This window comes from Pseudophryne corroboree, chromosome 1 (assembly GCF_028390025.1).
Source record: "Pseudophryne corroboree isolate aPseCor3 chromosome 1, aPseCor3.hap2, whole genome shotgun sequence".
NCBI classification, from domain to species: Eukaryota; Metazoa; Chordata; class Amphibia; order Anura; family Myobatrachidae; genus Pseudophryne; species Pseudophryne corroboree.
Genome location: NC_086444.1, coordinates 1,172,568,689 through 1,172,589,978, shown reverse-complemented (window position 1 = coordinate 1,172,589,978; position 21,290 = coordinate 1,172,568,689). Strand labels below are relative to the sequence as shown.

Genomic DNA, 21,290 nt, shown 5'->3' with positions numbered 1-21,290 from the left:
GTAAGCCGATTTCAATGGTCTATTGCAGTGACGGATTTTACCTATGGGCTGCAGCACTGCAGCACCCCTAGTAAAATCCGCCACCCCAGCTCAGAGTCAGTGAGCCAGATGCAGTCTGTGACTGTACTGGCATCATTGTGACTGGCAGTGACAATCTATTGGAAGTGCTACCTTTCAGTCACACACACTACAGGCATCCCCAGTTGAAGGTGTAATCACCCACTGACAGAGGTGTAGCTAGGCGCCATGATGCCCGGAGCAAAGGTATGTTTTGGCACCCCCTCCCCTGTACTGAATTGGAGGCCTAGCCAACATGTGGTGACATGTTACATTTGAAAAGAAACAATATTTAAAAATCCTTAATTGGTTACAGGGCTGGTTCTAGACCTTGTGGAGCGCAGGGTAAAAGTTTCCTTTGGGTGCACCCCATGTTTAAAATAGGATCAGTGCATGCCAAAGACTTACAACAACAATATGGGTTCATGGCTTTATTGGGAAGGTGTGTGGCCACGGAATAGTACCAATCCACATTACACCGTACAGTGTACCCCTTATACATGTTATGCCACACAGTAGAGCCGATATACATGTTACGCAACACAGTAGGGCCCCTTATACACATTACACCATGGTAGATCCGCTATGGTCGTAGCTGTATTTAACTATTTACTTGTTTAATTCAAATAAATTAAAAACACTATATATGCCTTGACCTAACCTCACAACCCCCCAATTCCTCAATGAAAATAAAGCCCCAAATGGGATCCCCCACAGACCCAACAAGCTCAAATGCTGAATGAAAAAAATGCCCCAAAACTGCCCCCCCCCCCCAGATTGGATAATATCCCAATGCCTCAATGAAAATAATGCTCCAAATGTGACCCCTCCAGATCTGAATACCCCCTAAACTCTCAATGAAAATAATGCACCAATATTGCTTCCCCCACCCTGACTTGATAATCACCCAATGCCTCAATGAAGATATTACCCTAGAACTGTCATCCCAGACCTGATAATACCACTATGCTTTAATGAAAATAATGTCCCAGAGTAGCCTGAGGGGCAGAGAGAGCTGCACTTACTGCGGCAGCCTGAGGGACAGAGAGAGGTTCTGCGGCAGTCTGGGGGGCAGAAGAGGTACTGCAGCAGCCTGAAGGGAAGAAAGAGGTGCTACAGCAGCCTCAGTGGCAGATAGAGGTGCTGCAGCTTCTAATTCAGAGAGTTGCAGCAGCTGGAGCAGGGAGAGGTGCTGGAGCATCAGTGGAGAGAGAAGTGCTGCAGCAGCAGGGACAGAGAGAGGTTCTGCAGAAGCTAGGGCAGAAAGAGGTGCTGCAGCAGCTAGGGCAGATAGAGCTGCTGCAGCATCAAAAGTAGAAACGTGCTGCAGCTTCCAGGAAATAGAGAAATTCTGCAGCAGTGGGGGGCAGAGAGTAGTGCTGCAGTACAGAAGTAGCCCAGCTGCACAGCTACAAGCAGTGAGACATTTAAAGAGGGCGGGCAAAGCTCTGGCATGTGCTGGCTGTCAGGGTCTCCTGCTGTCACCTCTGGCCTGCCCTATTCCCTACTTAGTCTCTGAGTCAGTGTGCACCCCTCTGCTTCTCCTCCTCCTGCTCTGCGGCTGTCAGTACAGTGGCCCACAGGAAGGGGCGGTGGCACCTGGAGCTCGCGGTCCACCGGAGCCACCCCTGCTACACCCCTGCCCACTGGCACAGCCATACCGGGCTGCAATTAGCAGATGGCATGCATCCAGTGAAAAGCCACTCCCAGCCTTTCGTTTAGCCCAATCTGACTTCTATTGGCTGCAGCCGATGCAGTCCATCCGGGCCAAACTGCCCATCTGGAACTTGTGTGCCCCCCCCAGCCTGAATTGCCTGTTTCAAAGAAATGTGGGAGCATCATGTGCCATAAGTCCACACCTCCCTGCCTCGCAGCAAACCCCTGTGAGCAGTGTCCACACCTTTCATGACGCGCATGCCCCCTTTAACGTGCATACAGTACTATGCTGGAGGAAGAGAAATGCATATGCACACTCTTAGCACTAAGAACACTGATAGTAAAAATAATTTAAATAAACACTCACAATTAACATGGAGTATAATTGAAGTTCTTCGCACACATTTGCGCAAATATGCGGGCCCATGTACCACGGCCAGGTGACTTCATCACATGGGTCCCTAACATCCCTAATACTATCACATTCTATAAATTTATCTAGGACTTACCTGTAAATAGAGCCTTATCAATGTGTGATCTGAAATGCAGGAACCCAGCTAATTAAAATACCTGAGGGTGAATGGGAGGAGTGCCAATGCCAGAGGAAGGAAGCCTTGCCTTCCAGTGTACAATATATACACAAATACTGTATAGTGGAAAAAGGGTGGGACCTGGATTGCACATCCTATTACTAAAGATATCAAGAGGTGCTGTCATGCTGAGGCTTCTAATACTATGCTGGAGGAAGAGAAATGCAGATGCACACTCCTAGCTCTAAGAACACTGATAGTAAAAATAATTTAAATAAACTCTCACAATTAACATGGAGTATAATTGAAGCTCTTAACACACATTTCCGCAAATATGTGAGCCCATGTACCGCGGCCAGGTGACTTGGTCACCACAATGCAGCACTGACACTGAGCACAGATATTGAGCTGATATTTGCTGATATTGGACTATTCGAGCAGAGAATGTAGTCCTCTCTCTATCTCGACAATGCACGAGTGAAATTGGCGGCGACGCGCGGCTCTTTATATGTAATCCGAATCTCGCGAGAATCCGACAGCGGGATGATGACGTTCTCCCCCATGCGGGTTTTGCGTGTAAGACTGGAAGAACCAAGGCTGCCTCGGACCCGTGTAAACCACGTGAAGTTCGGGGGGGTTCGGATCTCGACGAACCGAACTCGCTCATCTCTACAATATATACACAAATATAGTGGGTAAAGGTGGGGGGGGGGGGGACCTGGTCTGCACATCCTATTACTAAAGATATCGACCCTTATTCCGAGTTGTTCGCTCGGTAGCTGCTTTTAGCAGCATTGCAAACGCTAGGCCGCCGCCCTCTGAGAGTGTATCTTAGCTTAGCAGAATAGCGGACGAAAAATTAGCAGAACTGCTACTAAATAATTCCGTGCAGTTTCTGAGTAGCTCCAGACCTACTCACAGATTGTGATCACCTCAGTCTGTTTAGTTCCTGGTTTGATGTCACAAACACGCCCTGCGTTCGGCCAACCACTCCCCCGTTTCTCCAGCCACTCCTGCGTTTTTACCTGGCACGCCTGCGTCTTTTAGCACACTCCCTGAAAACGGCCAGTTTCCGCCCAGAAACACCCACTTCCTGTCAATCACACTACGATCACTCGAGCGATGAAAAAACGTTGCTCGAGCTTGTGTAAATCTACAAAGTTTTGTGTGAAAGTACTTAGAGCATGCGCGCTGCCTACCATGTGCATGCGCATTTTTGCCATTTGTTCACTTGATCACTGCACTGCAAAAATCGGCATCAAGCGAACAACTCGGAATGACCACCATCAAGAGGTGCTATCATGCTGAGAATTCTAATACTATGCTGGAGGAAGAGAGATGCAGATGCACACTCTTAGCACTAAGAACACTGATAGTAAAAATAATTTAAATAAACTCTCACAATCAACATGGAGTATAATTGAAGTTCTTAGCATACATTTGCGCAAATATGCGGGCCTATGTACCGCGGCCAGGTGACTTCATCACATGGGTCCCTGACATTCCTAATACTATCACATTCTAAAAATTTGCATACAGTACATGCAAGGAATACGTGCGCACAGATGCAAGTGCAGAAAAGCAGCCCCAGTTCATCCCTGCTGTCCATAGAAGCCGATGTTTTGCGCATGTGCAGTCCAGCCGTCGCTTGTGCAATGGTACTGGCACCTGCCAGATCCATTGCGTAGGTGCCGGGACCCAGCTGACAGGGGCTGACTGTATCCTCCTCTCTGGGCAGGCATGAGTAGATGCAGCCCCCCTACCACAGGAATGTAGGAGCCGCCACTGGTCTTTTGTAGTGTGCAGACAGGGACTTGACGCCTGTTTTAGATGGATTTATTACACCTAGCATGGGTAGGGTGCCACTCCCAATACCAATTACTACATGCTGTGCTCAGGTGGATTCCCAAATTAGCATAAGGCAGTAAGCAGGATCAGGCCCATTAAGTGGGTAGTTAAATGGCTGCAACCTGCAGGCTTCTGACTGCTAAATGCATATCTCATTGTTGAGGTTCCTGGTGAGCATCAGCAGTCTTGTTAGGCCCCACTACTTGACACCTCCATTGCCAACATTAAGCTGATGAACAGAATCCATCCACCACTACAACAGCAGCAGCAGCAGTGTGACAATAGCAAAGATTATATAAGGTTGCAGCATTCTATTTGTATTACTTGTCATTTACATTTAGACTTGAAGGGAAACTATTCAGTTGGGCACAGTCTTAAATGTCAAAAATAATGATAATAATAATCATCATCATCATCATAATTATTATTATACATGCAGAGACTCCTTTTTAGCTCAAATATGTGTTTTAGAAATCTCTCACAATTTGTATTGACTCAATGATTCAAATAAAAATGTTTAAATAAAAAAACACAAACACACACAAGCTCCTGACACTTTAGTGGAACTCCATACTGCCCATGCGCCTTTGAACAAATTAATTAATAATGGGTTCAAGATGGTGTATCAGCATGGCAGGAATAGGTACTTTCAATGGGTAACCAGCACCAGTAACATGTTGGGAAGAGCCGTCCGAGCATAGAGATAGTTCTTTTTGGGTCTCAAAATACCTTTATACATTAAATCCCAGGTATTACCAGATCCCAAACATATTGAGGACTAGGCCTGGGGAGGTAATCTCAAGCGCATTGTCTGATCCTCTGTGAGCTTCCAACAGTAGAAGAGCTGGAGTCCAATAGCAGCTCTCGTGATGTGGTAGTTCTCAGTCACTGATAGACTGGGAGCGCACCACGTGGTGACCTAATCGCTGTGCGCCCTGCTCTCAGCCTAGCAGTGACTGAGAACTAGTTCATCATATCATCCAGCTTTTCTACTGCAGTTGGGCCAGAAAGAGGGCCACAAAATGTGACCCCTGAACAGGGGTGCAGCCAAAACTTTGTGCGCCCCATAGCAACATTTTGAAGGGGCCCTTGTTCAAATGCTTCTAGAGCAGTGATTTTCAAACTTTTTATACTCGCGGCACACCGAACAATATTTTAAAATTGCCAAGGCACACCATCAGTTCCCCACAGGAAAAAAACAAAAAACACACATTGGCCCTCACAGTAAAAAAACAAAAAATACACGCATACATTGGCCTGCACAGAAAAAACAATCACATTGCTCTCCACATAAATCATGTTGCTCCCTACAAAAATCCTATTGCCCCCCACATAAATCAATCACATTGGCCCTCATTCCGAGTTGATCGGTCGCAAGGCGATTTTAGCAGAGTTACACACGCTAAGCCGCCGCCTACTGGGAGTGAATCTTAGCTTCTTAAAATTGCGACCGATGTATTCGCAATATTGCGATTACAAACTACTTAGCAGTTTCAGAGTAGCTCCACACTTACTCGGCATCTGCGATCAGTTCAGTGCTTGTCGTTCCTGGTTTGACGTCACAAACACACCCAGCGTTCGCCCAGACACTCCTCCGTTTCTCCGGCCACTCCTGCGTTTTTTCCGGAAACGGTAGCGTTTTTATCCACACGCCCCTAAAACGCCGTGTTTCCGCCCAGTAACACCCATTTCCTGTCAATCACACTACGATCGCCGGAGCGAAGAAAAAGCCGTGAGTAAAAATACTATCTTCATTGTAAAATTACTTGGCGCAGTCGCAGTGCGAATATTGCGCATGCGTACTAAGCGGAATTTCACTGCGATGCGATGAAAAATACCGAGCGATCAACTCGGAATGAGGGCCCTTGTTCCCTACATAAATCATGTTGCTCACACATAAATCAATCACTTTTCTCCCCACATAAATCCTATTTATCCCCACATGAATTATTCACATTGTTCCCCCCATAAATCCTTATTCTCCCCACATAAATCCTATTGTTCCGCACAGGAGAAATAAAATAACAAATATTAGCCCCTACCGGTCAGCTGTCCTCCTCCCTGTCCCTCAGTGGCGGGGGTTGTTCATAGTGGAGTGCTGCGAATACTTAGCAGGGAGCGGCCAGGCAGGTGTGGATGTGGGTGGGCAAGGAAAGCTGTGGGTGCAGGCAGAACTAGAAGATGTGTATTCAGGCGGGTGGGCTGACTGGGTGGTGAGCTACGGCGGCCGTGACCTATGATATCACACCGCCGTGTCTTGAAGGCATAGGTCTCGGCCGGAGCACGACTGATCCTCTAAGAAGAGCTTGGGCCAACAGTTCACTCTGAAGGTGCAGGAGCCTCTCTGGCTCCGCGGCATACCTTGCAACTGGTCACAGCACACTAGTGTGCCACGGCACACTGGTTGAAAAAGCCTGTTCTAGAGAGATACCTCTCTGCAGCAATTGTTAATTTTATACCCCATAGTAGTGCCTTAGTTTATGTTATTAACTGTTGGAGATAAGCCTCCTTCTATCAATCTCCTTCAATTGTCTGTTCGTTACCCTTTGTTTACCAATCAATTGGGAATCCAGGTAAGCAGACACATGTCAGTTATGTTCAGCAAAATGAGACTAGCTCTACTTTATTCAGCAGGGCATTATATAGATAAAGGTACTTGCATGAATACTTGATACATATTTCAAAACAATAATGCATCTCTTCTCATAACTCCTCTCAGGCTGACATCCCCCTATGTGTCCTTCAGGAGGAGTCTAAACACACAGAGACTGTCTAATAACATGTTTTTGAGACTTATAGCTACGACCTTGCTTCGCACAGAATGTACTAACTATGAAATTTCAGCTTTATTATGATTAACTCACCTTTCATAATAAAATGACATTACAGCTGATAACAATATAACACTACAGTTGAGTTACAAGGCATCACATAAACTCTTCCTACAAGAGACTAAGCAAACAGTCTAGCTGTAATGGTGCTAAAGGCTATGTTCCCATAGGACCGCGCTTGTCACTCTATCCCACGGAAGATAAAGAACCGTTTGCTTCATATCCATTAAGGTAGACTGCTCACGCTCCTTCTTGCCAAGCTCTTCTGTAGTTTCTTAAACTCGGAGGATTCACATCTTTGAGTTTACAGATTTCTTTCAAGCTGAAAGGAAAGGAAACAAAATAGCATCTTAAAACACAGATATATGCAAATTGCTAAGCCAACAATTTTTAATAAAAACATCACTATTTCAACAATCTACACTTTGATCCCGCTAGACCAATTAGCTGGGTTTAACAGGAACATTTCTCCAAACCACTTCTTGCGCACAATTTGTTTCATTAGTAATAAATATACAACACATTCTAAAAAATAAGAATTTACTTACCGATAATTCTATTTCTCACAGTCCGTAGTGGATTCTGGGGACTCCGAAAGGACCATGGGGAATAGCGGCTCCGCAGGAGACTGGGCACAAAAGTAAAAAGCTTTAGGACTACCTGGTGTGCACTGGCTCCTCCCCCTATGACCCTCCTCCAAGCCTCAGTTAGGATACTGTGCCCGGACGAGCGTACACAATAAGGAAGGATTTTGAATCCCGGGTAAGACTCATACCAGCCACACCAATCACACCGTACAACTTGTGATCTGAACCCAGTTAACAGCATGATAACAGAAGGAGCCTCTGAAAAGATGGCTCACAACAACAATAACCCGATTTTTGTAACAATAACTATGTACAAGTAATGCAGACAATCCGCACTTGGGATGGGCGCCCAGCATCCACTACGGACTATGAGAAATAGAATTATCGGTAAGTAAATTCTTATTTTCTCTAACGTCCTAGTGGATGCTGGGGACTCCGAAAGGACCATGGGGATTATACCAAAGCTCCCAAACGGGCGGGAGAGTGCGGATGACTCTGCAGCACCGAATGAGAGAACTCCAGGTCCTCCTCAGCCAGGGTATCAAATTTGTAGAATTTAGCAAACGTGTTTGCCCCTGACCAAGTAGCTGCTCGGCAAAGTTGTAAAGCCGAGACCCCTCGGGCAGCCGCCCAAGATGAGCCCACTTTCCGTGTGGAATGGGCTTTTACAGATTTTGGCTGTGGCAGGCCTGCCACAGAATGTGCAAGCTGAATTGTACTACAAATCCAACGAGCAATAGTCTGCTTAGAAGCAGGAGCACCCAGCTTGTTGGGTGCATACAGGATAAACAGCGAGTCAGATTTTCTGACTCCAGCCGTCCTGGAAACATATATTTTCAGGGCCCTGACTACGTCCAGCAACTTGGAATCCTCCAAGTCCCTAGTAGCCGCAGGCACCACAATAGGCTGGTTTAAGTGAAATGCTGAAACCACCTTAGGGAGAAATTGAGGACGAGTCCTCAATTCTGCCCTGTCCGTATGAAAAATTAGGTAAGGGCTTTTATAGGATAAAGCCGCCAATTCTGATACACGCCTGGCTGAAGCCAGGGCTAACAGCATTACCACTTTCCATGTGAGATATTTTAAGTCCACAGTGGTGAGTGGTTCAAACCAATGTGATTTTAGGAATCCCAAAACTACATTGAGATCCCAAGGTGCCACTGGAGGCACAAAAGGAGGCTGTATATGCAGTACTCCCTTGACAAACGTCTGAACTTCAGGAACTGAAGCTAGTTATTTTTGGAAGAATATTGACAGGGCCGAAATTTGAACCTTAATGGACCCTAATTTTAGGCCCATAGACAGTCCTGTTTGCAGGAAATGCAGGAAACGACCCAGTTGAAATTCCTCTGTAGGGGCCTTCCTGGCCTCACACCACGCAACATATTTACGCCAAATACGGTGATAATGTTGCACAGTTACATCCTTCCTGGCTTTGATCAGGGTAGGGATGACTTCATCCGGAATGCCCTTTTCCTTCAGGATCCGGCGTTCAACCGCCATGCCGTCAAACGCAGCCGCGGTAAGTCTTGGAACAGACATGGTCCCTGCTGGAGCAGGTCCTTTCTTAGAGGTAGAGGCCACGGATTCTCCGTGAGCATCTCTTGAAGTTCCGGGTACCAAGTCCTTCTTGGCCAATCCGGAGCCACGAGTATAGTCTTTACTCCTCTCCTTCTTATGATTCTCAGTACCTTGGGTAGGAGAGGCAGAGGAGGGAACACATACACTGACTGGTACACCCACGGTGTTACCAGAGCGTCCACAGCTATTGCCTGAGGGTCCCTTGACCTGGCGCAATATCTGTACAGCTTTTTGTTGAGGCGGGACGCCATCATGTCCACCTTTGGTTTTTCCCAACGGTTCACAATCATGTGGAAGACTTCTGGGTGAAGTCCCCACTCCCCCGGGTGGAGGTCGTGTCTGCTGAGGAAGTCTGCTTCCCAGTTGTCCACTCCCGGAATGAACACTGCTGACAGTGCTATCACATGATTTTCCGCCCAGCGAAGAATCCTTGCAACTTCCGTCATTGCCCTCCTGCTTCTTGTGCCGCCCTGTCTGTTTACGTGGGCGACTGCCGTGATGTTGTCCGACTGGATCAACACCGGCTGACCCTGAAGCAGAGGCCTTGCCTGACTTAGAGCATTGTAAATGGCCCTTAGTTCCAGGATATTTATGTGAAGTGACGTTTCCATGCTTGACCACAAGCCCTGGAAATTTCTTCCCTGCGTGACTGCTCCCCAGCCTCTCAGGCTGGCATCCGTGGTCACCAGGACCCAATCCTGAATGCCGAATCTGCGGCCCTCTAGGAGATGAGCACTCTGTAACCACCACAGGAGAGACACCCTTGTCCTTGGAGACAGGGTTATCCGCTGATGCATTTGAAGATGCGATCCGGACCATTTGTCCAGTAGATCCCACTGAAAAGTTCTTGCGTGGAATCTGCCGAATGGAATCGCTTCGTAAGAAGCCACCATCTTTCCCAGGACCCTTGTGCATTGATGCACTGACACTTGGCCTGGTCTTAGGAGGTTCCTGACTAGGTCGGATAACTCCCTGGCTTTCTCCTCTGGGAGAAACACCTTTTTCTGTACTGTGTCCAGAATCATCCCTAGGAACAGCAGACGTGTCGTCGGAATCAGCTGTGATTTTGGAATATTTAGAATCCATCCGTGCTGTCGTAGTACTACTTGAGATAGTGCTACTCCGACCTCTAACTGTTCTCTGGACCTTGCCCTTATCAGGAGATCGTCCAAGTAAGGGATAATTAAGACGCCTTTTCTTCGAAGAAGAATCATCATTTCGGCCATTACCTTGGTAAAGACCCGGGGTGCCGTGGACAATCCAAACGGCAGCGTCTGAAACTGATAGTGACAGTTCTGTACCACAAACCTGAGGTACCCTTGGTGAGAAGGGCAAATTGGGACATGGAGGTAAGCATCCTTGATGTCCAGAGACACCATATAGTCCCCTTCTTCCAGGTTCGCTATCACTGCTCTGAGTGACTCCATCTTGAACTTGAACCTTTTTATGCAAGTGTTCAAGGATTTCAGATTTAGAATGGGTCTCACCGAGCCGTCCGGCTTCGGTACCACAAACAGCGTGGAATATTACCCCTTTCCTTGTTGTAGGAGGGGTACCTTGATTATCACCTGCTGGGAATACAGCTTGTGAATGGCTTCCAATACTGCCTCCCTGTCGGGGGGAGACGTTGGTAAAGCAGACTTCAGGAACCGGCGAGGGGGAGACGTCTCGAATTCCAATTTGTACCCCTGAGATACTACCTGCAGGATCCAGGGGTCGACTTGCGAGTGAGCCCACTGCGCGCTGAAAATCTTGAGACGGGCCCCCACCGTGCCTGAGTCCGCTTGTAAGGCCCCAGCGTCATGCTGAGGACTTGGCAGAAGCGGGGGAGGGCTTCTGTTCGTGGGAAGAGGCTGTCTGCTGCAGTCTTTTTCCCCTTCCTCTGTCACGGGGCAGAAATGAGGAACCTTTTGCCCGCTTGCCCTTATGGGAACGAAAGGACTGCGCCTGATAATACGGCGTCTTCTTATGTTGAGAGGCGACCTGGGGTAAAAACGTGGATTTCCCAGCTGTTGCCGTGGCCACCAGGTCTGAAAGACCGACCCCAAATAACTCCTCCCCTTTATACGGCAATACTTCCATATGCCGTTTGGAATCCGCATCCCCTGACCACTGTCGCGTCCATAATCCTCTTCTGGCAGAAATGGACATCGCACTTACTCTTGATGCCAGAGTGCAAATATCCCTCTGTGCATCTCGCATATATAGAAATGCATCATTTAAATGCTCTATAGTCAATAATATATTGTCCCTGTCCAGGGTATCAATATTTTCAGTCAGGGAATCCGACCAAGCCACCCCAGCACTGCACATCCAGGCTGAGGCGATTGCTGGTCGCAGTATAATACCAGTATGTGTGTATATACTTTTTAGGATATTTTCCAGCTTTCTATCAGCTGGTTCCTTGAGGGCGGCCGTATCAGGAGACGGTAACGCCACTTGTTTTGATAAGCGTGTGAGCGCCTTATCTACCCTAGGGGGTGTTTCCCAACGTGCCCTAACCTCTGGCGGGAAAGGGTATAATGCCAATAATTTTTTAGAAATTAGCAGTTTTTTATCGGGGGAAACCCACGCTTCATCACACACCTCATTTAATTCATCTGATTCAGGAAAAACTACGGATAGTTTTTTCACACCCCACATAATACCCTTTTTTGTGGTACTTGTAGTATCAGAAATGTTCAAAACCTCCTTCATTGCCGTGATCATGTAACGTGTGGCCCTACTGGAAAATACATTTGTTTCCTCACCGTCGACACTGGAATCAGTGTCCGTGTCTGTGTCTGTATCGACCTGAGGTAACGGGCGCTTTAGAGCCCCTGACGGTGTTTGAGACGCCTGTATAGGTATTAACTGATTTGCCGGCTGTCTCATGTCGTCAACAATCTTTTGTAAAGTGCTGACACTATCACGTAATTCTTTCCATAAGACCATCCAGTCAGGTGTCGACTCCCTAGGGGGTGACATCACTAACACAGGCAATTGCTCCGCCTCCACACCATTTTCCTCCTCATACATGTCGACACAACGTACCGACACACAGCACACACACAGGGAATGCTCTGATAGAGGACAGGACCCCACAAGCCCTTTGGGGAGACAGAGGGAGAGTTTGCCAGCACACACCAGAGCGCTATATATATACAGGGATAACCTTATATAAGTGTTTTTCCCTAATATAGCTGCTGTATATATTTATATGCCAATTTAGTGCCCCCCCCTCTCTTGTTTTACCCTGTTTCTGTAGTGCAGGACTGCAGGGGAGAGTCAGGGAGCCTTCCTCCAACGGAGCTGTGAGGAAAAAATGGCGCCAGTGTGCTGAGGAGATAGGCTCCGCCCCTTCTCGGCGGCCTTTCTCCCGCTTTTTTATAGAAAAATAGGCAGGGGTTAAATACATCCATATAGCCCTGGAGCTATATGTGATGTATTTTTTTTTGCCAAAAAGGTGTTTTTATTGCGTCTCAGGGCGCTCCCCCCAGCGTTCTGCACCCTCAGTGACCGGAGTGTTAAGTGTGCTGAGAGCAATGGCGCACAGCTGCGGTGCTGTGCGCTACCTTATTGAAGACAGGACGTCTTCTGCCGCCGATTTTTCGGACCTCTTCAGTCTTCTGGCTCTGTAAGGGGGACGGCGGCGCGGCTCCGGGACCCATCCATGGCTGGGCCTGTGATCGTCCCTCTGGAGCTAATGTCCAGTAGCCTAAGAAGCCCAATCCACTCTGCACGCAGGTGAGTTCGCTTCTTCTCCCCTTAGTCCCTCGATGCAGTGAGCCTGTTGCCAGCAGGTCTCACTGAAAATAAAAAACCTACTTTAAACTTTTACACTAAGCAGCTCAGGAGAGCCCCTTAGCCTGCACCCGTCTCGTTCGGGCACAAAAATCTAACTGAGGCTTGGAGGAGGGTCATAGGGGGAGGAGCCAGTGCACACCAGGTAGTCCTAAAGCTTTTTACTTTTGTGCCCAGTCTCCTGCGGAGCCGCTATTCCCCATGGTCCTTTCGGAGTCCCCAGCATCCACTAGGACGTTAGAGAAAATATTACACTCTATTTTAGTAGTATGTATTTGCTTTAAACAAATTAAAACCTCTTATATGCTTATATGTAGTGGGGACAGATGTCCATTCCCTTCCTTTTCCAGATGTAGGCCCATGTGAGCCCAGCATTTCTTAATTAACTGGTATCTTTGAACTTCTAGAGATTTCATGATCTTTACTTTAACTTGGCTAACACAAGCTCTAGTGTGATACCACACTTCTTATACAGTATACTATATATATAAGAAGCACATACTACATATACTACATATATAAAAAGTATATCCTTATATACTAAACACTGGTACGTAACTTTGGATTGGTAAACATGCCAATCCCTGCCCTCTCCTATGAGAGATATAGAGTATATTATGACAACAATGAGTACTGAAGTTCCCAACATAATGACCCATAGTGGTCATTCTAGTTTAGGCCCAATTAGCCTTTTTATGTTTGTGTATTTCATTGTTCAAACTTAACTTGAGCAAATTTGCAGTAAACCCAACTCTCTCTTTCCTTAAATGACACAGAAGTGGGCATGATTAGTAACACTCGATATGGACCATCAAATCTGGACTCAAATTACTTTTTCACGTGTCTTTCCAGATACACCCAATCTCCTGGTTAAAGCTTGTGGGGATTCAGATTTGCTCCTGAATCTGGGAGAAAGGCAAAACTAGAAAATACAGAAGTGTTAGTTTCTTCAGTAAGATTTTTTTAGCATATGCAGTCAAATTACCATATTTGGGCTGTAACAATATTTCATAGGGTGAATAACCTATGGTTTTATTGAATATGGTTCTACTATTAACCAGTACTAAATATAAACACTTTAGCATCCCTTTCTGGTTTCTGTGACACACCCACTAACCTGTGGGGGATAGATGGAATGCAGTTGTATTACCAAATCATACCTTATGTACTACATTATTTCTTTAATGAAATAAATACCGCTATCTGCTACTATAACTTCTGGTATTCCATATCTGCACATAACTTCTGAAACTAATTTTCTAGCTATTGATTTTGCTGTGGCTTTTGCCATTGGAAAATAACTGAAAATGTCTGTGGCTACCAATACATCTTTGGCAGTTAGATATAGTCAATTTGCAGTCTTTGAAATGGAAAATAACTTTTTTGGGATTGCTCCAAGGATTGACTTGACCTTTTGTCCTGGATTGGACATTTCCAGTAGGCCTACATATCTAGTAGGCTTGTACAAACTTGGTTGTGGCTGGATAACATCCTTGAGCTATCCATCTTCCATTAACTAAATTTTCCATTTGATCCTCTCCCAGGTGTGTGAGTCCATGGCTGACTTAACACATATGTGGATATAAGCTTCTGGGTAGGTATAACTTCTCTTCTAATTTTCATAAGTCAGTGTCTTCTTCTTGTCTGGCTCTTCTTCTTTGCCATGCTGCTTTTTCTTCAGGACCTGCTTGCTCCTGAAATTTCTTCAAATCCTGTAGATCAGGCATTTGAGGCCTTGCTTCTTTCTGTTACTTCTGTATGTGTGGTGTAGATGGCTACCTTTACTGGTTGTTTGGTTGATTTTTTTTATCCACAGGATACTTTCTCACTCTCTCCTGCTTGGTTCTGAAGTTCAATCAGCATATCTAGTCTGGCACTGGAATGGTTACTGGATAGACTTGCCTTTCTTGCTGGGGGCATCTTGCTACCCTCTTGGTTTCAGCATCTTGCCAGATTGTTGCCTCTTGTTTCAGGAGTGTCATTTCTTGCATGTGCCTGGATCTTCATTACTGCAACCTTTTCTGTGGCCCTTGCAAAGCTCTGAACTGGTGTCTGATCAGGGAAGCATGTTGTATGTCTTCGCCACTTACCTTCTTGAAGCCTCTGCTTTTCCATATCTGGCCCACACTCTTGTATTGGGATGGTAAGGATCCTGAATCCACAACTCTATGTTCAGTGGTCACTTACTCCTGTATAAGGAATTCCATCCTCATGATACCATCCACATATAGCTCATGCTGAGCATTAGGTAGGGCTGTATATGTAACATATGGTAAGTTGAGGTTCTTGTTCCATTAACGCCACACAAGGAAAAGGAACATTTTTGAATACTAGAATTATTCTCTTCCTCTTCTGGACCATCCCTCCGGTCCTGCATCCATGATGATCTGTCTGTATCTTGCTCTTCTGGACCACCTTCCTGGTCCTTATCATCAACTTCTTGCTTTCCCATTCATCAGTAGATAATCTGTTTTTCCCTCCTTTTGAATCTTGAGATTCAACACCTTTATTGATTAATGCTGGAAAAGGGTTGCTGAGTTGAGGGTAATACATCTTCTGATGGTTACTTGTCGCACTTTGGCAGTTCTACTTCATACATGGTCAACCTTGCCACTGACAGGTGTTTGGTTCTTGCTTGCTGAAGCTTCTCTGTACCTGCATTTGGTACCTGGATGATAAATTCATGATTCAGCACTATGCATGTGCTCTTGTCCTCTTCTAGGACTGCTGATTCAGCACTGTGTCTGTGCTCTTGCCCTCTTCTAGGACTGTTGCTGCTGCTACTGCTCTAATTCTGGTAGGTGCTCCTTGATTACTGCTGTTGCTTGAGTGGTAAGCCACTGGTCTTCACCTCAGTCCATAATTTTGCATCAGGACTTTTATGTATGGCCTCCTTCTTCAATAGTCAGGTAGTTCTAGGGCTTGTGATGAGGCAACGGCTGCTTCCAATTGTTCAATTGCTTAATTCATCTATTGCTGTGTGTAGGGTGTGGACCATCCTCCCTTTTCAGTGTTGTCATACAAGGTTGCATGTAGACTGGTGCTAAAGGTATCCATGTTCTGTAGTGTCCTACTAGGCCCAGGAATGATCATCTGACTTGCTTGACACTAGTTGGCATCTTAGCTTGCAGTATGAATTTCCTCCTTCTCACTTTTGTTAGATGTTGGGTACCTTGAGTGTCCTAGGAAGATTACATCTTGCTTGGCTAGCTGCAATTTCTCCTTCTGAGGCTCTGCAGTCTTGTTCTTCCAGAAACTTTAATAAGGACACTGTCTCTTCTTGGTACTTCTTTTAGTAGTGGTGGCAATCAGCAGTTCATTAACATTCTATATTAGTTGTGTCTCCTGGATAAATCACTGGGTGCTGTAGCCCCTCCCTGGGGTATCCTGGTCCAGTAGTATTGCTTACTTTCTTCCACAACTGGTACTGTGGGAATGAGCCAATACTGAACTTCTGTTCTAACTTGCTTCTTAATGGTTCTGTTCTTTCCTTTAATAAGTTGCTGGAAAGTTCAACTTCTACTGGTGTGTACTGTATTCTCCTTGGATAAGCTTTAGTACATTGTGCTCCAGCAAAGTCACTGGACATGTACTCTCAGGTCAAAAACTGGACTGGTTTTGGTGACTATAGTTCTTGCATCTCCTGTCCTTTTAAGTATTTCTGATATCATCAGTTCTTGTGGTATCTCCTTCTGCTGTCTTCTGCGTGTGCTGGATCCAGTATTCATTAAACAGAAAACGTCCTTCTCCAGTGGGCAAGGTTACTGTAATCATACCTTCTGCTGTTTCCTCTGGAGATATTATGTTCACTGGGGAGTACCTGAAGGAGCTTCTGGTGCTTTAAATCTTCTAATCATGGCATCATCTCTGTAATCTTGCCATGTAGTACTGACCACTTATCAGATGTCTTTCTTTGTTTTTCTTAAAGCAGACTTCTTTTAGTCTCCAAACTTTCATGCGACCTTCATATTGCTTCTCAACTTTTCTTTTTCCAATCACCTCTCCTTATGATTCATCCATTATACATCCTTTGTCCTTTCTTCACTTGCATATTCTTTCCTACTGCTGCTGGCATGTCATCTCCTTAGTTCAAGTCCAACCATGCTGGTGTTCAACATAATGATGTCCATGCTGGGAGTTGTTGTTCCTCTTTGTCTTACTTTTCCTGTGAGAGGTAGACTTGTATAGCAGCTTGTATTTCAGGTTACATCTTTGCTTTCTTCCATGTACATTTTACTTTCTTGTAGGGGGTAGAAATTAACCTCCCAATCCAGTTGTTGCGATGGCCTGATCTGTAAGTAAACGTGGAGGAATCTGGTTGTGCATAAAAACAGCTCTTGAAACTCTTGTGTCCCCTGTGGGTAAAGTCACTTGCTGCTGACACAGGGGCTGTACACCTTCATATTCTATCATCTTGTGTGTGCTTCCTACCATATGGCTGATAAGAAACATGTTGCCATGTCTTTAAAACCTATTCTAAATTTACTTAACAGGGTATATATATCTAAATATATATATATATATATATATATATAGAAAGCCTGTAAGGACCGGCACTCCCCCTCCAAGACTTAGTGCTTAGGTGACATCTCAGCAGGGGGATTTATGTATTCATTCATCTTTATAAGCACTGCTTTTCATGGGCACTTTCAGTTAGCACCTCAGTCAAACTGAATGTCTTTGTACTAGTCTTTTTACCAGTTCCATAACTGATTCAACTTTCTGGTGTGGGGTTCTGTATTTTAAAAGATTTTGCACTTTATTTTAATTTTTAATAGCGCCGCAGCCCGGCCGCCTTCAGTGTCGGGTTACCATGACAACGACGCACACGCGAGGTGCGCTGTGCATGACGTCAATCAAGGGAGACGGAAGAAGGGACGGACTGCAATCGGCCGGGCGGGCGTGATCAGATGCACTTGGCGGGTTTTCTTCTTGATATAAGGTATGAATTTTATCATTCTTGTTATTGTTCACCTTGACAAAGGGGCGTTTGGACCCCGAAACGTCGGACCACTTTGTGTGAAATACACTTGACTTTGAAACAGACTTAGAGTGCCGCTTACTTTGTTATATATATATATATATATATATATATATATAATACATCATACACGTATTTACTCAAAGAATGCGCAGGATTATATTCCCTCATATCAGGCAACTTGTTTACAATTCCCAACACATTTTACTGACACCATGGCATGTAATGTTCTCAATCAATATCATTGGAGCTGCCATGTCTAACTCATTTTTCCCTCTGTATCAAAAACTGCATCACAAAACTTTTAGTATTTTAAATAATAATAATAATAATAATAATAATAAAGCACTGTAATAATGAGCACTATGCTTACTATCCTTCAGCTACCTGACAGCTGAGAATTATTCTCTAACCCAAAACTAAAATACACATTGCATATGTGAAAAAAAGACTTTATGGAAATATATATATCTTCATAATTATGCATAGTCACCCATTAATATACTTTGCAGTAGCATGTTCGTATAAAACTTACTGCTTTCTAATTATCTTTAAAACATTCTAAGACCTTAAGGAATAAAATGACAATTATTTTTCAAATGCAATTTTTCTCTACTGTTATGTATACAGGTTGAGTATCCCATATCCAAATATTCCGAAATATGGAATATTCCGAAATACGAACTTTTTTGAGTGAGACTGAGATACTGAAACTTTTGTTTTTTAATGGCTCAATGTACACAAACTTTGTTTAATACACAAAGTTATTAATAATATTGTATTAAATGACCTGCAGGCTGTGTATATAAGGTATATATGAAACATAAATGAATTGTGTGAATGTAGACACACTTTGTTTAATGCACAAAGTTATAAAATTTTTTGGCTAAAATTACTTTCAGGCTGTGTGTATAAGGTGTATATGTAACATAAATGCATTCTGTGCTTAGATTTAGGTCCCATCACCATGATATCTCATTATGGTATGCAATTATTCCAAAATACGGAAAAATCTGATATCCAAAATACCTCTGGTCCCAAGCATTTTGGATAAGGGATACTCAACCTGTATTATATTATGTTATCCATATTCTGTAGTCATAAACATTTGTACATCCGCCTGTCCAGGGCCGGTGCTAGGGTGTTCGGCGCCCTCCTGCAAACTATAAATTTGCGCCCTCCCATACTTTACAAAAGGGACAGTGCACATAATGCCTCCTGTAGCAGTGACATGTATTCACATAACGCTCCCTGTAGTAGTGCCACTTACTCGCGTAACGCCCCCTGTACCAGTGATGTTTACACGCGTAATGCCCATGTACCAGTGAAACTTACACACGTAACGCCCCCTGTACCAGTGACACTTACACACGTAACGCCCCCTGTACTAGTGACACGTACACACGTAACACCCCCTGTACCAGTGACACTTACACACGTTACGCCCCCTGTACTAGTGATGCGTACACACATAACGCCCCTGTACCAGTGACGCTTACACACATAATGCCCCCCCTGTTGTAGATCCATGTTGTCCACTCAGGTGATCATGTGTATAAGTTCTCTATTTTTATAAAGAAAACTTTTTCTGTTTTTATAAGCCCTGAAGACTAACAAAAAACTTTTTTTTTTTTTAAATCTCACATTAGGTTATTATACTTAATGCATCAAAGGGTTAATTAAGAAGTGGTTTTTTTAGAGCCAGCTTGAAGCTTTGGAGTGAGGTGGATATTCTGATAAGGAGAAGAGTTCCAATGGTAGGGATCAGCATGTGCATCATTTTGGAGGCAGAATTGGGAGCAGGTAACCGTTACAGACACTGCAGTATACGTATGCCTCATAGCAAAGCATAGGAAAGTTACAGCAGTCATCAATCACGGAGTTTCAAAACATTTTCACAACGTATATCCATTACTGTCTCACATTATGTGCTAATAAAGTTATATAGGCCGAGCTTTTCCCTGATAGATAACAAAATAGACTGCAAGTGTCCATTAAATATTCACGTTTGAATATTTATTTATTATATTTTAAAAAACGTGGTCCCGTCCTGGGGCAACCATTGCTCAATCCTAATATGCGATAACAGCCCCAACCAGGACTTGATACATAGGTCTGCTTTTAGCACTTTGAAAATTATCAACTTAAATTACAACTATAAAAGTGCATAAAAAGTGATTTTGCTGTACAGAATATTTAGGAGTGCTGCCAAGTGAAGATACACAGTAGTATTCAGAGAAACACTGCCTTAACATAAGACAATATTTTCTCTATAATGACACAATTATGAAGCATTGAAAACGCACCCTACTTTTATATCTTTCTGTTAAGAGACTGCCGGGCTGCTGGCTGTGATATTTGAGCTGGTCATCATGCAGGCTGGCAGAGAGCTGCATACACCAGCGCTGCTCCGGGGTCACGCAGGCTCATGATCATGACTGAGCAGCTCTGTGCTCGATTAATCCAGACTCCGGCAGACATCATAATGGATCTAGCATCTCTGATCCGAAGCAGCAGCATACAAAGATTACTCACAGCGGGGACTGATTGATTACAGCCCCGCTGTGCTGCCGCTAGCAATGGTAGCGGCGAGGCACACACTGCCAGCCTCCAATGATTCTCGGCAGCAGCAGCAGCAGGGAGGCCAGTCGCAGCAGCGGGGATGCAGTGTATGGAAAGCGCCTCTCCTTCCTGGCGCCTACCTGCACTGCATCTCCTTGCTGTGCGGGTAGCGCCGGGCCTGCGCCTGTCATTAGTCACATACTGTAGAACTAATAGGTGACTTGTTACCTCACATCCCATCCCCAGCCTGTATATTTAAAGAGCACATAGAGCAACAGATTACAATTTACAATGTTACTAACTTACTACTACAATAAAACTTTGATATATCAATTATCTATTGTTCAGATTTTGTAATATTTTGGATTTACACAATACTTTGGTCATATGGAATCAGCCTTTGTGGTTTCCCTGAGGGATTTACAACACAGACAGGCTGTAGTGATTCCTTTCTCTTTCCTTTAGCAATCTAGACAATGTATTACTTTGCATAACTTGGTTTGAGAACATTCACATTTCCAGGAACCTTGCTTATAGGGTGTAACCCTTAACTCTCCCTCATTACAGCTTCTAGCAGTACGTGCTGTGGGCAGTATGCCAGACTTATCAGTTCTGCTTTTTCCAGAAATAGGAACATTACAGTTTGTATAAACCAGGGAACAGTTTGGTCCACTGTTCTTGTGGATGATATAATAAAACTATTCTGGAGGTTAGATACAACCAAACCATTAAGTATTTTAATATTTAACACTTATGTACTTTTCCAAGTATCAATATCCAGGATCTAAAGGATCATAGGATATGCAGCTATGTGCTCGATTTTCTGAACTAGCAAGGAAACTCAACCACTTTCTACTGATATCACTTGGTTTTG

At 44.6% G+C, this 21,290-nt stretch overlaps 1 long non-coding RNA gene across 1 annotated transcript; it reads right to left on the bottom strand.

The window, feature by feature from the left end:
* Nucleotides 1-6,683: 6,683 nt before the first annotated feature.
* LOC135008610 (uncharacterized) lies at nucleotides 6,684-20,287 on the bottom strand. Its single transcript, XR_010208315.1, has 3 exons — nucleotides 20,166-20,287; nucleotides 13,706-13,795; nucleotides 6,684-7,244 (listed from the first exon to the last, which is right to left on the bottom strand). It is a non-coding gene; the product is annotated as an uncharacterized LOC135008610 (long non-coding RNA).
* Between the last annotated feature and the right edge of the window lie 1,003 nt (nucleotides 20,288-21,290).